Below are 14,632 nucleotides of genomic sequence, written 5' to 3' on the forward strand. Positions count from 1 at the left end.
TCTTTGTTTCTGGTATCATGTGAATGGACAAAATGGTTTCCCTCAAATAAGTCGCGTCTGGAGTACAAAAATATAATAATCTCATATATGTATAAGGATGGCAGAGTTAATATTTTGAGTTTCCTAAATAATGGTCGACATGGTTCTTTGTGATTGGCAGTGCACATATTTCGTATGATTTTTTTCTGTATTTTTAGTATCCGCACTATGTTTGTCGAGTTACCCCAAAAAACAATACCATACCTAATAATGGATTCAAAGTAGCTTGTATATGCTACTTTCCACGTGTCAATGTCCGTTGCAGTTGATAATATTTGCATTGCAAATGCAAAGCTGCTCAATTTGTTTGCAAGGTATTCAATGTGTGCCTGCCACCTCAAATTTTCATCTACTTTTAGACCTAAGAATTTGACTGAGTCAACTTCTTCTATAACTTGGTTGTTGTGTACAATCTTAATTTGCTCACATTTTGACTGTTTGGTTTTGAACTGCATCACGTGAGTCTTAGATATGTTTAGATTCAGCCCATTTAGCTGAAACCAAGTTTCTAAGGTACTGAGGGTACTGATCACAGATTTGAGAATTTTTTCTGAATCCTGATCTTCAACTAAGACAGAAGTATCATCTGCGAACAGAACTGATGGGGAGCTGATATTTAATGGTAAGTCATTAACATAAAAGAGAAATAGGACTGGGCCTAATATGGAGCCTTGTGGAACACCCTGAGTAATTTTTTTCCAGTCAGAAAAATAATATGCGCCATTTGAAGAAATGCTAACTCTTTGCTTTCTGTTGGATAAGTAGGATTTAAGCCATTGTAGGGCACTGCCGCCAATGCCATACTTTTCAAGTTTGTAAACAAGCAATGCGTGGTTTACGGAATCGAATGCCTTTGTGAGGTCGCAGAAAATTCCTGCCACCTTATTTCTCTTGTCTAATGACGTACTTATTTTCTCAATGAAACTGTTAACTGCATCTACGGTGTTTTTCCCTTGCTGAAAACCAAATTGATTGTTTAGAATAACAGAATATTTTGCAATGAAGTTTTGGATTTGAGCAACAGCAAGTTTTTCAAATATTTTAGATAGGACTGGGAGAATTGAGATAGGACGATAATTTCCCATGATCTCTCTTGATCCCTTCTTGAAGAGTGGTTTGACTTCAGCATATTTCAGTACCTCTGGGAAACAGCCCTCTTCAAAACATTGATTTATTATCTGAGCTAGTGGGTTTGCAATTCTATTGTGTACCACTTTAATAACTTTGGTGGGTATTCTATCCCAACCTGCAGATTTTTTGTTTCTTAATGTTAAAATAGCATTTTCTACATCCTCAAAAGAAACTTTTGAGAATTTTGTAAAGTTTTCAGAGTTTTTGCCTAGGCCAAAGGGATTTACTTTGTTGTGATAATCTGCTACATCTACATCAGATTTTGCTACATTTATAAAGAATTCATTAAAGTACTCTGGTATTTGAGTTGGATTTACAACAGTTTTTCCTTCAATGTCAATTTTTGGAATTTCTTGGTTACAGGCTTTAACACCTAACTCAGATTTAATGACTGACCACACAGCCTTTGTCTTATTTTTATGATTTAAAATTAACCTGTTGTTTGCCAGTTGTTTTGCTGCCTTGACAACTCTTTTAAATATGGTTTTATAGAGTCTAACATATTTAATGAAATTTATATCTTTATTATATTTTAGTTCTCTGTGCAGTTGCCTTTTCCTTACACTGGAAATTTTTATGCCCTGGGTAATCCACTTTACTGTATTTGTTATCTTATTGCTGCAGAGTCTAGGTGGAAATGTTTCATTAAAGTCTGCAAGAAAACTATTTAGGAATTTCTCAAAGTTTTTATCACTTGAGTTACCATAATCAAAAGGCCATGTTTTATCTCTTAGCTTCTCACTAAATGTTAGCAAGTTTTCTTTGCTAAAGTTCCTGCTCATATGGGTTCTTGTATGTGAAATGTTTGTGTCTGTCTGTGGCAGCTCAATAAACAATACATAATGATCTGAAATACCTAGATCTACACAAAATTTATACACATCTTCATATACATAATTAGTTAGAACATTGTCAATGCATGTTGCTGATTGCCCATTGTCCCTGGTAGATTCAAAGAAATTCAATTTGAAACCATATTTCTTAACTAAGTCAGTGAACCTTGAAGCTTGGCTACTATTACATGTGATATCAATATTAAAATCAGCAGCTATTACAACTTTTTTCTTTGTTTCTCTACAAAGGTCTTCTAGCATAATTTGAAGCTTAGATAAGAATAGTTCTGTTGTTGATGTCCCTGGAATTCTGTATATTGAGATTATTATAACATTTGCTAGCGAGTCCACTATTTCTACACAACAGCTCTCGAACACACATTCTTCATTTAAATAATTAAAACAGTTTCTGGTCTCATAATTTATGTCATTGTGTAGAAGTATACATGAGCCTCCACGTAACTTGTTTCTTCTACAAAAGCTACTTGCTAATCTGAAGTTCCCTATTTTGTTCAGAATTTTAATTGTCCCCTCAGTCAACCAGTGTTCATTTAAACAAACAACTTTAATATTTGCATATTCTGACAGAATGATTTCCAGTTCATCTATTTTGGAGCTTTTATTATTAGAAGCATCAGTGCCATTTATATTCCAGTGGATAACATACCTACTTTGACTATTTCTTACAGGCTTTAGCATATTTCTTGCCAGATAATGGTTTGGTTTTTTCTTTCTTAATGCTACACACGTTTTTTCACCCCCATCACTACTTATAAGTTTCCCTTATTTTTTATGATCTGGCAAGTATCTAAGAACATCTTACTGAATATTTTTGAGCCCAACCTGTTCAGATGTAGACCATCTTTGGCAAGACACTTTGCACTTAGAAATTTGTTGGGATCAATAAAAACGACTCCTAGCTTATTGCACTGTTCTTTAATATCGCCGTTTATTCGCTGCACATAGCTGTCACTCACCGATCTCCTGTACACAATGCCACTTATTATTATTCTGGAATTCGGGTACAGTCTTCTGGCCGTTCGGATGAGGTTCCTTGTGTGGTTTACAATTTCTTCCTCACTGTTGGTTCGAAGCGAATTTGTTCCCACATGGATAAAAACACCTTTTGGATTTCTGCTATGCTTATTTCCTGCGTTCTCTCTTGAGTTTAAGACGTTGTTTAGGTGTGTATGCAATTGATGCGTCCTGATTCCAGGCCGAACGTCAATTTCGGAGTTTGGTACGATTATGTTTTTCAATAATGAGTCACCTATAATAAAAAATTCACTTTCTGTCTTATTATAATGCTTCTTTTTGTCTTTTTTGTACGTTACGCTGGTCCACTTATATTTATTTGGTACGTCAGTATCTTTAGTTTCTTTTTCTTTCGTAATGGCGGCTGAATTTTTTCGTTTTTTGTCAGTTGTATCACTCCGCGTATTTGCCGAAGTAGGTCCATCCAATACTTGAGTTTTTTCACATGCACAACACTTTTCACGTTTCAATGCTATATTTTCTTGCTTTAGTAACGTCAGTTCTGCTTTCAGAGCATCAATGTCACTTTGAAGAAGACGGATAATTTCGTCCTTAGAGCTTAGTGCGGATGTTAGTCGCGCATGTTCGTCACTAGTACAGTCGAGGCACGTCCGCTGAATATCGTCATTTATAAATTTCAGACACACGTTTGCGCACTTCTCATGTAACCAAAAGCTGCACTTAATGCACCGAATTCCTTTGACTACACGTTTTTTACACTTTCTACATGAAGAACTATTTAATTTCAACTGATTTTGGAGCATCATATCACCACACAATCCTAACGGCGCCATCTTTCTTTCTCCATTATCCTTATCAGAAGAAAGAAAACTGGCATTCTATGGATTGGAGCATGGAATGTCAGATCTCTTAATCGGGCAGGTAGGTTAGAAAATTTAAAAAGGGAAATGGATAGGTTAAAGTTAGATATAGTGGGAATTAGCGAAGTTGAGTGGCAGGAGGAACAAGACTTTTGGTCAGGTGAATACAGAGTTATAAATACAAAATCAAATAGGGGTAATGCAGGAGTAGGTTTTATAATGAATAAAAAAATAGGAGTGCGGGTAAGCTATTACAAACAGCATAGTAAACGCATTATTGTGGCTAAGATAGACAGGAAGCCCATGCTTACTACAGTAGTACAAGTCTATATGCCAACAAGCTCTCCAGATGAGGAAGAAATTGATGAAATATATGATGAGATAAAAGGAAATTATTCAGGTAGTGAAGGGACACGAAAATTTAATATTCATGAGTGACTAGAATTCGAGAGTAGGAAAAGGGAGAGAAGGAAACATAGTAGGTGAATATGGATTGGGGGTAAGAAATGAAAGAGGAAGCCGTCTGGTATAATTTTGCACAGAGCATAACATAATCATAGCTAACACTTGCCTCAAGACTAATAAGAAAAGGTTGTATACAAGGAAGAAACCTGGAGATACTAGAAGGTATCAGACAGATTATATAATGGTAAGACAGAGATTCAGGAACCAGGTTTTAAATTGTAAGACTTTTCCACGGGCAGATGTGGACTCTGATAACAATCTACTGGTTATGAACTGTAGATTAAAACTGAAGAAACTGCATAAGTTGGGAATTTAAGGAGATGGGACCTGGATTAACTGAAAGAACCAGAGGTTGTACAGAGTTTCAGGGAGAGCATAAGGGAACAATTGACAGGAATGGGGGAAACAAATACAGTAGAAGAAGAATGGGTAACTCTGAGGGATGAATTAGTGAAGGCAGCAGAGGATCAAGTGGGTAAAAAGACGAGGGATAGTAGAAATCCTTGGGTAACAGAAGAAATATTGAATTTAACTGATGAAAGGAGGAAATATAAAAACACAGTAAATGAAGCAGGCAAAAAGGAATACAAATGTCTCAAAAATGGGATCAACAGGAAGTGCAAAATGGCTAAGCAGGGATGGCTAGAGGACAAATGTAACGATGTAGAGGCTCATCTCACTAGGAGTAACATGGATAGTGCCTACAGGAAAATTAAAGGGACATTTGGAGAAAAGAGAGCCACTTGCATGAATATCAAGAGCTCAGATGGAAACCCAGTTCTAAGCACAGAAAGGAAAGCAGAAAGGTGGAAGGAGTATATAGAGGGTCTATACAAGGGCAATGTTCTTGAGGACAATATTACAGAAATGAAAGAGAATATAGATGAAGATGAAATAGGAGATATGATACTACGTGAAGAGTTTGACAGAGCACTGGAAGACCTGAGCTGAAACAAGTCCCCAGGAGTAGACAACATCCCATTAGAACTACTGACGGCCTTAGGAGGGCCAGACCTAACAAAACTCAACTATCTGGTGAGCATGATGTATGAAACAGGCGAAATTCCCTCAGACTTCAAGAAGAATATAGTAATTCCAATGCCAAAGAAATCAGGTGTTGACAGATGTGAAAATTACTGAACTATCAGTTTAATAAGTCACAGCTGCAAAATACTAACATCAATTCTTTACAGACGAATGGAAAAACTGGGAGAAGCGTACCTCATCGAAGATCAGTTTGGATTCCACAGAAATGTTGGAGCACTTGAGGCAATACTGACCCTACGACTTACCTTAGAAAATAGATGAAGGAAAGGCGAAACTACGTTTCAAGCATTTGTAGACTTAGAGAAAGCTTGTGACAATTTTGATAGGAATACTCTCTTTCAAGTTCTAAAAGTGGCAGGGATAAAATACAGAGAGCGAAAGGCCATTTACAATTTGTACAGAAACCAGATGGCAGTTATAAGAGTCGAGGGACATGAAAGGGAAGCAGCGGTTGGGAAGGGAGTGAGACAGGGTTGTAGCCTGTCCCCGATGTTACTCAATCTGTATATTGAGCAAGCAGTAAAGGAAACAAAAGAAAAATTCAGAGTAGGTATTAAAATCTATGGAGAAGTAATAAAAACTTTGAGGTTTGCCGACGACATTGTAATTCCGTCAGAGACAGCAAAGGACTTGGAAGAGCAGTTGAATGGAATGGACAGTGTCTTGAAAGGAGGATATAAGATGAACATCAACAAAAGCAAAATGAGGATAATGGAATGTCGTCGAATTAAGTTGGGTGATGCTGAGGGAATTAGATTAGGAAATGAGACTCTTAAAGTAGTAAAGGAGTTTTGATATTTGGGAAGCCAAATAACTGATGATGGTCCAAGTAGAGAGGATATAAGATGTAGACTGGCAATGGCAAGGGAAGCGTTTCTGAAGAAGAGAAATTTGTTAACATCAAGTATAGATTTAAGTGCCAGGAAGACTTTTTGAAAGTATTTGTATGGATTGTAGCCATGTATGGAAGTGAAACATGGAGGATAAGTAGTATAGACAAGAAGAGAATAGAAGCTTTCTAAATGCTACAGTGCTTAAGATTAAATGAGTAGATCGCATAACTAATGAGGAGGTATTGTGTAGAATTGGGGAGAAGTGGTGTTTGTGGGATGGAGAGCTGCATCAAACCAGTCTCAGGACTTAAGACCACAACAACAACAACATCAACCAATAAAAGCATTTTCACACACGTGATCAATTTCAAAAGTCAGAGAGTAAATAAATTTTTAAGAGAGTAAATATATTTCTCTAATTCATGTAATATTGTTCAAATCAACAAACATCTTGTAGTACACACTTTCTAAAGTATATTCATCAAAGTAAATTTCATCAAAATCAATTCAGTGGTTAGTCATGAAAAAGTATCAGACAAACACTCTTTCACATTTATAATATTAGTGTGGGTACAGAAGTATGAATGAACAGAAAAGTAGCTACATTGAAAAAATTACTGCTCTTTCTCTTATACTTCCTCGGTTGATATTTTTACAGTAAATACAGGTGCTAGCCTTTTGTTTGCATGTTCTCCAGCATATACAAGTCACATAAATCTCACACTTATGGTCTTTGGATCTGAAACACTGAGAAAATGCTGCTGTGCTCATTTTTGCAACCTGGTTGACATATTGACAAACATGAATAAGTGACAATATGTGCTTCATATTTTTAAAGTATTCCAAGACAACTAAATACAACAATGAAATACCAAGAAGTTACTTTAAAGCTTTTTACAAGTCAACTCTTCTCATTCCTATCCCTACCACTATGGGTAGTAGGTGTGTAGCACTCCCACAGTATTTTTATGCAGATAATGATTCATGTGAATATCAAGTTTGGGTGAAATTGCTCCAAGCCTTCCTGAGTTATTCTTCCATGTTATCACTTTTCAACCCTCATCACTATGGAAGGTAGGTGGTTCCTACACTCTCAGTGGTTCTTCCAGATAGTAAGTGATACCGCGCCAAGATTGGTCGAAATTGATTCAGTTATTTAGAAGGAGGCACAGAATGTACATTGCACATACATACAAGGAGTTTTATAAATGTAGTATATACTAGTTACATATGTAACTAAATGTCAACTACACAGTAACCAGTGTTTGATTTGTGATCGTTCACAATGGTATCACGTCTGACATATAAATCAGAACTGTAGATTTTGAGATGTGGAATGATAGAACTTTTTCTTTGGTTGAAGCCCTGTAAAACTATGTCTCTTGGTATGAGACCAGACTGTACTTTTTGTGGGTGAACTAAACAACTTCTAATTACTACTGTTGACTTTTAAAACAACCTTTCACAAGCAACTAAAAAGAGAATTTAAGACATTGCTTATATGTAATAAAAGATTGTTGGCTTAGAAAAGTGTGAAAGTGATGTATTAAGAAGTCTAAATTTTAAAAACATCCCCTAGGTTGTCACAGTATCGCAACATCTTCTTTTTTTATTTATTTATTATTTTGTAAAATTACTAATACTGAGAGCAACTATTGGGTCAATGCATAAGTCTGTGCTATTCTTAATAAGGGTAGCACCACTGCATGGTGAAGCCTTTGTTTTTCGATCTTCAACTGCTTTGTTTCAGTTTGGAGTTTGACTGCTGTAAACAGGAGCTTGTAGTTGGTTAACAGTTCATTTGGCCATTTGCAAACCTAATCAGTCAGGAATTTCAAGTAGAGAAGAATGAACACCTCCGAGATGTGTGACTCTTTGAGTGCTTCAATAATCCAGCACCGAAGCAGCTACAATCAGAATTGTTAGTGTGTACCAAAGGGAAGCATTTGCTGAAATGATGGCACAGAAATTGTTTTCTCATTTATGAGAAGGAAAATTAAAGTTGTGTTATGAACCACATTCTGGAAGATCTTCTCTTTTTAATGAAATTCACCTACAGCAATTGTTTCACAATAGCTCTCGGCAGACATCATCAGAATTGGCACAAACTACGGTATGCCATCGCAGAAGCTTTGTTCCTCTTTTGCGTTCACTGGATTAAAAGCTAAAATTGGCCACATGATTACCACATGATAAGTCACACTAACAAAAACCAGTGAATTACTTTATCCTCATCTTTGCTGGACCATTACTTTTGGCTTTTTAGAATCCAGTAGCAATTCAGATTCCCTGCTAGCTTGAGTATTGATGTGCAAAACACATGAGAGATACTCGGGCTCTAACCTACTGCTGCAGATGGTGCCTACACGTGGAGCATCCACCACTGTGAGCACGTCTGGTGGTGCTGCCCTCTGATGAGTGTGTACCGCTAAATACCAAGGCTCATCTCGGCTAGCTAGTCTCTCACTAGTCTCTGAAGGCTTTAGTTACACTTCGTAGAATAACAGACTCTTAGCTAATTTATGTTTGTGATCTGGATCGCTCCTACCACCATTGTATATGATTAAGACCACTTTGCTACACTCTAGAGTCGTTCAGGTTATTCATTGACTTTTTGAACTCTGCTATCAGTGATCTTAGGAACTGCCCATTTCATTCTGACAGTATTTGCACTAACATCCAACCAAATGATCGTAAGCTGTGTTCTACATATGCAGAGCAGAATAGAAAAGGCTTGTTGTAGGAACAAGCCATTCCTTGGGAACATTGTTATATGTGACAAGAAATTTTGTGAGTATGATTCAGCCCATCAAAAAAAGCAAAATCTTTAAAAAAATCATGTGGTTCGTTTGGTGGAACCAAAGTTTCATTCTTCACCATGAATTGATACCTAGGAATGAAATAACAATGGCTGCTGCATATACTGAACAGCTAAGATGACTCCTTGTTTCTATTGAAAACAAAACATCTGGTGGAACTGTCTCGTTAACCTATGATAATTAACACCCACATACAGCAAGAATCACCACATATGCAATTGCTGAACTTTGCTGGAAACCACTTCCTCACTTCCATATTCACCAGAATTAGTCCCTTCTCATTATCATCTTTCCGGCCTCTCTCTAGCAACATTTAAGGAGAAGTGTTTCATGATGAAGCTCTTCTCTAGCATATGGCTAACTGATTTCTTGAATTCAACCATAAAAATTCCACAGGAGAGGCACAGGACTGCTACCTGAAAACTGGCAAGCAGTCACTGATGATGACTGTGATCATATTACTGAGCAATGTGTCAGCCTTGTTATTGTTTATTGTATTGTGACGTAATATAGTGTACTTAACACCAACAAAATAAAACCAGAGCATGGTAAAAACTAAGTTACACATTGATTCAATATAAATGGAACTTTACATAGAATGCAATCTGTTGTCTGTATGCTAGTAAATTTATAGACTGTTTAATGTGAACATTAGTATTAATTGGAATTTACATCCCTGAACCCAGATACTCTGATAAAATGCAGTAGGGGGTGAGTAATAAGTGATTGGTACTCTTACTTTAGCTTTGAATATTTTGCAGCAAAATATAAAAATTCTTTTTGAATCCTACATGGGCATAGATTGCATGGAAATTGTTCCTACGTTTAGTACTGTCTTTGTGAATTTCATACTTCATCCTGACTTCACTCTTACTACCAACCTAAATACCATTAGGAGGCACATATAATGATATGTAGATCTAACATCACAAAAGAAGCTTCTCGAAGACATTTGGTTATCAACTTTACACATTTTCCCAGAATATCGTGTCACAGATAATGTGCGATCAGTCCCACATGCAGGTCAGTGCAGTTACGAATTTTTAAGTACTACATGTATGTCTCAAATTCAGTTGCTAATGAGTGTGCTTTTATCAATGGACTTTGCCAAAATTTACTATCAGTGGTCCTCATCATGTTTCTTATTGAGTGGCTCTCTTACCTCAAGAAAGATTTGCAAATTATAAACTGCATTAATAAATTTAATACAGACATGGGTTATGCATTAAGAAATCTGTAGAAGTTAATACTTAATACAGAAGCACCAAAGAGAAGCAATAGGACAAAACATTTTAAGCAGCTACTGTCACTGCTCCTCATAAATGAGGGAGGCAGGACCCACCATGGTACTGAAGACAAACTGAGTGAGTGGAAGGAATTTGTTGAAAATCACTTCAGAGACAACAGAAGTGATGGTTTGGATATCTCAAGAGCAGAAGCAGAGTATGCCATAGCACTGTCAAAGAGTGAGAAGGCTCAAGATCCTGACAAAATATAATTAATATGGAAAGATTCCTGGTAACTGGACAAAGGCAATTACTGGACCTATCTTTAAGAAAAGTGTCAAGGCACTCTGCGAGAGTTACAGAGGAATAGCACTACTGTGCCACTGCATAAAGATTTATGAAAAGATAATTAATTAAATATAATTAATTAATTTAGAGAGAAACAACAAAGATTTCTATTTGTAAGGTCAACTACAGATGCCATATTTACAACCAGACAAATTGTAGAAAAGAAATGGGAATTTGAGAAATACATTGTAGATGCAGCCACAGATATAAAAACAGCTTATGAGACTGTTAGAAAGGAAGAGAGATGTCAAGATTTGAATACTCTGGAACCATAAAAAGGAATGCAGCTGAGAATCATAAACATGTACAAAAATGTATGAATTATATTATAATAGATGGCAAAAAAATCAGAAATGTTTATAAAGAGACAGAGGGGTCCAGAAGGGAAGTGTGCTCTCATCAGAGCTTTTTAATATAGTCAAGGACAACATCATAAGGAAAGTTTACAAAAGTTCAACAGCAGATAATATAAAAGTCATAGCTTATGAAAATGATGTGATGATTATGAAGAAACTGAGCAGAAATTGGAACAACCACTACACACATGGCAAAGAATGATAGAAGAAACAAGCATGGAAACAAGTTTAACAAAAGGTGAAATAATGAAAATCAGCAGGAAAAATTTTAAAAAAATGAAGGATGCAACTTGTAAAGGAAAAATTATCAAAGAAGTAGATGCTTTCAAGTTGCTAGGAAGTAAATTAACCAAGAAAAGATACATTAAGGATGAAATTTCTGAGAGAACAGAAAATTGCTCAAAATTTAATTATTGTGTGTTAGACATAATCATAAATCAGAAAATAACTGCCAAAATAAAGATCTGAGCACAGTACAAGCAACATAGATGCACTCTCTACAAGGGAACCTCAGTAAGACAAGAAGGGACAGGATAAGGAACAGAACAACATGAAACACACTGAATGTCAGGAACTATGGAGGGCAGTAGGCTTAAATAGTTTGGCCACATGAAAAGAATGGGACCAGGAAGATTTCCCACGAACAAGGAGGAGATGAAGTCACTAATATATATTGCTGAAATAATGCAAAACTTCTTGAGAGTGTTACTTGGATTTTATTGTTTGACTGCACCACAAAACACAATCAAATTAGCAGTCACACAAAAATTCACAAAACAATTCCAGAAACCAACATGAAGCGGTCAAACTAAGAATAATCAAGGAACCAAAGGGGTTCAGTGCGCAGTCATACTCCGCTGCATTGGAACATCTCTGTTGTTCGCCACACGGCCTACCTGCTGGAAGTGCGGAGCACCCAGGACATACGGGTACTGGGAGCGTACCTGCTGACCTGCTCGTGTATGCCTATGTGGTACTTGCTCAGGCAATGTCTGCTGACTATACAGTGGAGGCACAAGAGAAATTGTTTCCTACGGTATCCTCTGTGCTGGCTTGTTTGCTAGGTGAGGTTCTTAGTTACCATTACCAGGCACGTAAGCTGGCTTGACTCTTTCTATTGACACTGCTGTTGACTTCCCATTGTAGGAGATTTCCATGGTATGCATGTTTCGGTGCAAAACTTTGTCAGGCCCTGAATACGGTTGTTGCAATGGTGGTTTGATGCTGTCTGATCTCAACATAATGTGAGTACAACTGCTCAAGTTGGTTGATGCCGATGCCCAGTGCCTGGAATTGTGCCCAGTCATGACACTCGTTCTCGTAACTGCGCCATGAACGTAGGTGATGTATCAGATTCCTCTATCGTAGGACTCCTGTCTTCAATGAAGTCGGCTGGGACGTGGATATTCTGGCCATACAGAATTGCTGTGGTAGACGTGCCTAAGTCAGGCTTGTGAGCAGTGCACAAACCAAGTAATACCGAAGGCAGAGCCTGTATCCATTTATCTTCATGACGCATAAAAGCTGCTTTTAAAGTCCAATGCCACCTTTCAACCGTAATGTTACTCTTGGGATGATAACTGGTAGTTTTGTCGTGGTTCATTCCACACAGCTTGGCTAGCTGTTGAAATAAAGTTGACTCAGACTGTCCCCCTCTATCCGTGGTTACATGTACAGGACATCCAAAACGCGCTATCCACACGCCCACGAAGGTCTTTGCTGTCGCGTCTGCTGGAATGCCCGCTATCGGAATGGCTTCCGCCCAACGGGTATATCGATCAGTTACCGTAAGAAAGTAGCGGAAACCGTGTGAGGGTAGTAATGGTCCCACGAAGTCAAGATGGACATGAGCGAATCTTTCGAAACCGTCAGGAAAAGTCGCTAACAGAGGATGGGCGTGACGAGCCACTTTGCTTCTTTGGCAGGCCAAACATTCTTGCGCCCATCTCCTGCGTTCTTTGCTTACCCTGGGCCGTACAGAACGTTCTGTCACCAGGCGGGCCGTGCTGCTACTGCCAGGATGGGCCAGATCGTGAACACTATGGAATGCTCGTCTGCGGCACAAATGGGCGCTTTCTAACTGTAGAGACGTCGCACCAAACTTTGAGACTCGAGTTCGGTAATCTACTTGCACTAGATGGAGAGCCGTATTTTCGTTCAAGAGGAAATGCTGCAACTCTGCATCCTTCTCTTGTGCCTCTGCCAACTCGTGAAAGTTAATAGTTTGGGATATGCCATTTATTCGGGAAAGATAATCTGCGGAAAATTCTCTGCTCCTGCTATACGCTGTATATCGGCTGTGAATTCAATCTGTGTTGCCTCGGAGAACTGTGTTTGCAAAATGATTCAAATGGCTCTGAGCAGTATGGGACTTAACATCTGAGGTCATCAGCCCCCTAGAACTTGGAACTACTTAAACCTAACTAACCGAAAGACGTCGAACCTGCAACCGTAGCGGTCGCGCGGTTCCAGGCTGAAGCGCCTAGAACCGCTCGAACCCACAGGCCGGCCAACTGTGTTTGCCTCGCTGTTTGAAAATAAACGTTAATGGTTTATGGTCCATGAAAACGGTGAAGCCTTTGGCCTCTACTGACGTTCTGAAATATTTGATTACCCCAAAAACCGCCAGCAACTCAGGATCAAATGCGCTCCAGTTTCTTTGCCACGCATTTAATTTTTTGGGAAAAAAATGCCAAAAGCTGCCACGCAAAAGTAAGATATTGTGCAGGACTGCGCCTGTGGCTGCATGACTTGCATCGACAACAATTGCCAAAGGTGCGGTCGGATCAGGGTGTGCTATAAGCGTTGCGTCAACTACACTTGGTTTCACTGCCTCGAACGAGCGTTGCATTTCCTCAGACCACTGAATTCTGCGCTTACCTTTAGCGTTGGTACATGCGAGTGCTGCTGTCAACGGCTCCTGTTTCTCCGCCGTCGCTGGTAAGTGCCGCCTTTAGAAATTTACCATTCCTAGGAATCTTCGTAATTCTTGGTGTGTGGTCGGGGGTGATACTTGCTGTAATGTTTGCACCTTCTCCGGTGTTGCAGTAATTCCTGCTGCGTTAATTAAATTCCCTAAAAGTCACTTGGTTTTGTCTTAGGAGACACTCCTTGAAATTAATGGTCACACCATAATCACTGAGACGTTGAAAAACCTGTGTCAGATGATCCTTATTCTCGATTGTAGTTTTAGAAAATACTAGAATGTCGTCAATGTAAGCGAAACAAAAATGAAGGCCACGCAAAACCTCGTCGATAAGCCTTTGCCATTTCTGGGTGGTATTTTTAAGTCCAAAAGGCATACACGTGTTCGAAAAGGCCAAACGGGGGAGTTACAGCTGTCTTTGGGACGTCTTCTACCGCCACTGGAATTTGCATATAAGCTTTCGCACAGTCCACTACACTGAACACATGTGATCCCGCTAGCAAATTGTTAAACTCCTGTAAATTCGGAACCGCGTACTTACCTGGTATTGTCCTTGCGTTTAGTGTCCGGGCATCGCCACAAGGTCTGCACGTTTTATCTTTCCTGGGAACTAAATGCAATGGCGAAGCCCACGGGCTGTCAGAGGGACGGATAATGTTTTCCTTGAACAATTTCTCAAATTCTTGTTTTGCTATTACTAGGAGGTCAGGTGGTAATTTCCGCGGCCGTGCAGACAAGTGGACCTGGTGTCGT

General features: G+C 38.5%; 1 protein-coding gene across 2 annotated transcripts in view; it reads right to left on the reverse strand.

Moving 5' to 3' along the window:
* LOC126292229 (gamma-interferon-inducible lysosomal thiol reductase-like) overlaps nucleotides 1-14,632 on the reverse strand; it is a 111,545-nt gene that overhangs the window by 61,336 nt on the left and 35,577 nt on the right. The window lies entirely within an intron of this gene.

Source organism: Schistocerca gregaria, chromosome 9 (assembly GCF_023897955.1).
Source record: "Schistocerca gregaria isolate iqSchGreg1 chromosome 9, iqSchGreg1.2, whole genome shotgun sequence".
NCBI lineage: Eukaryota > Metazoa > Arthropoda > Insecta > Orthoptera > Acrididae > Schistocerca > Schistocerca gregaria.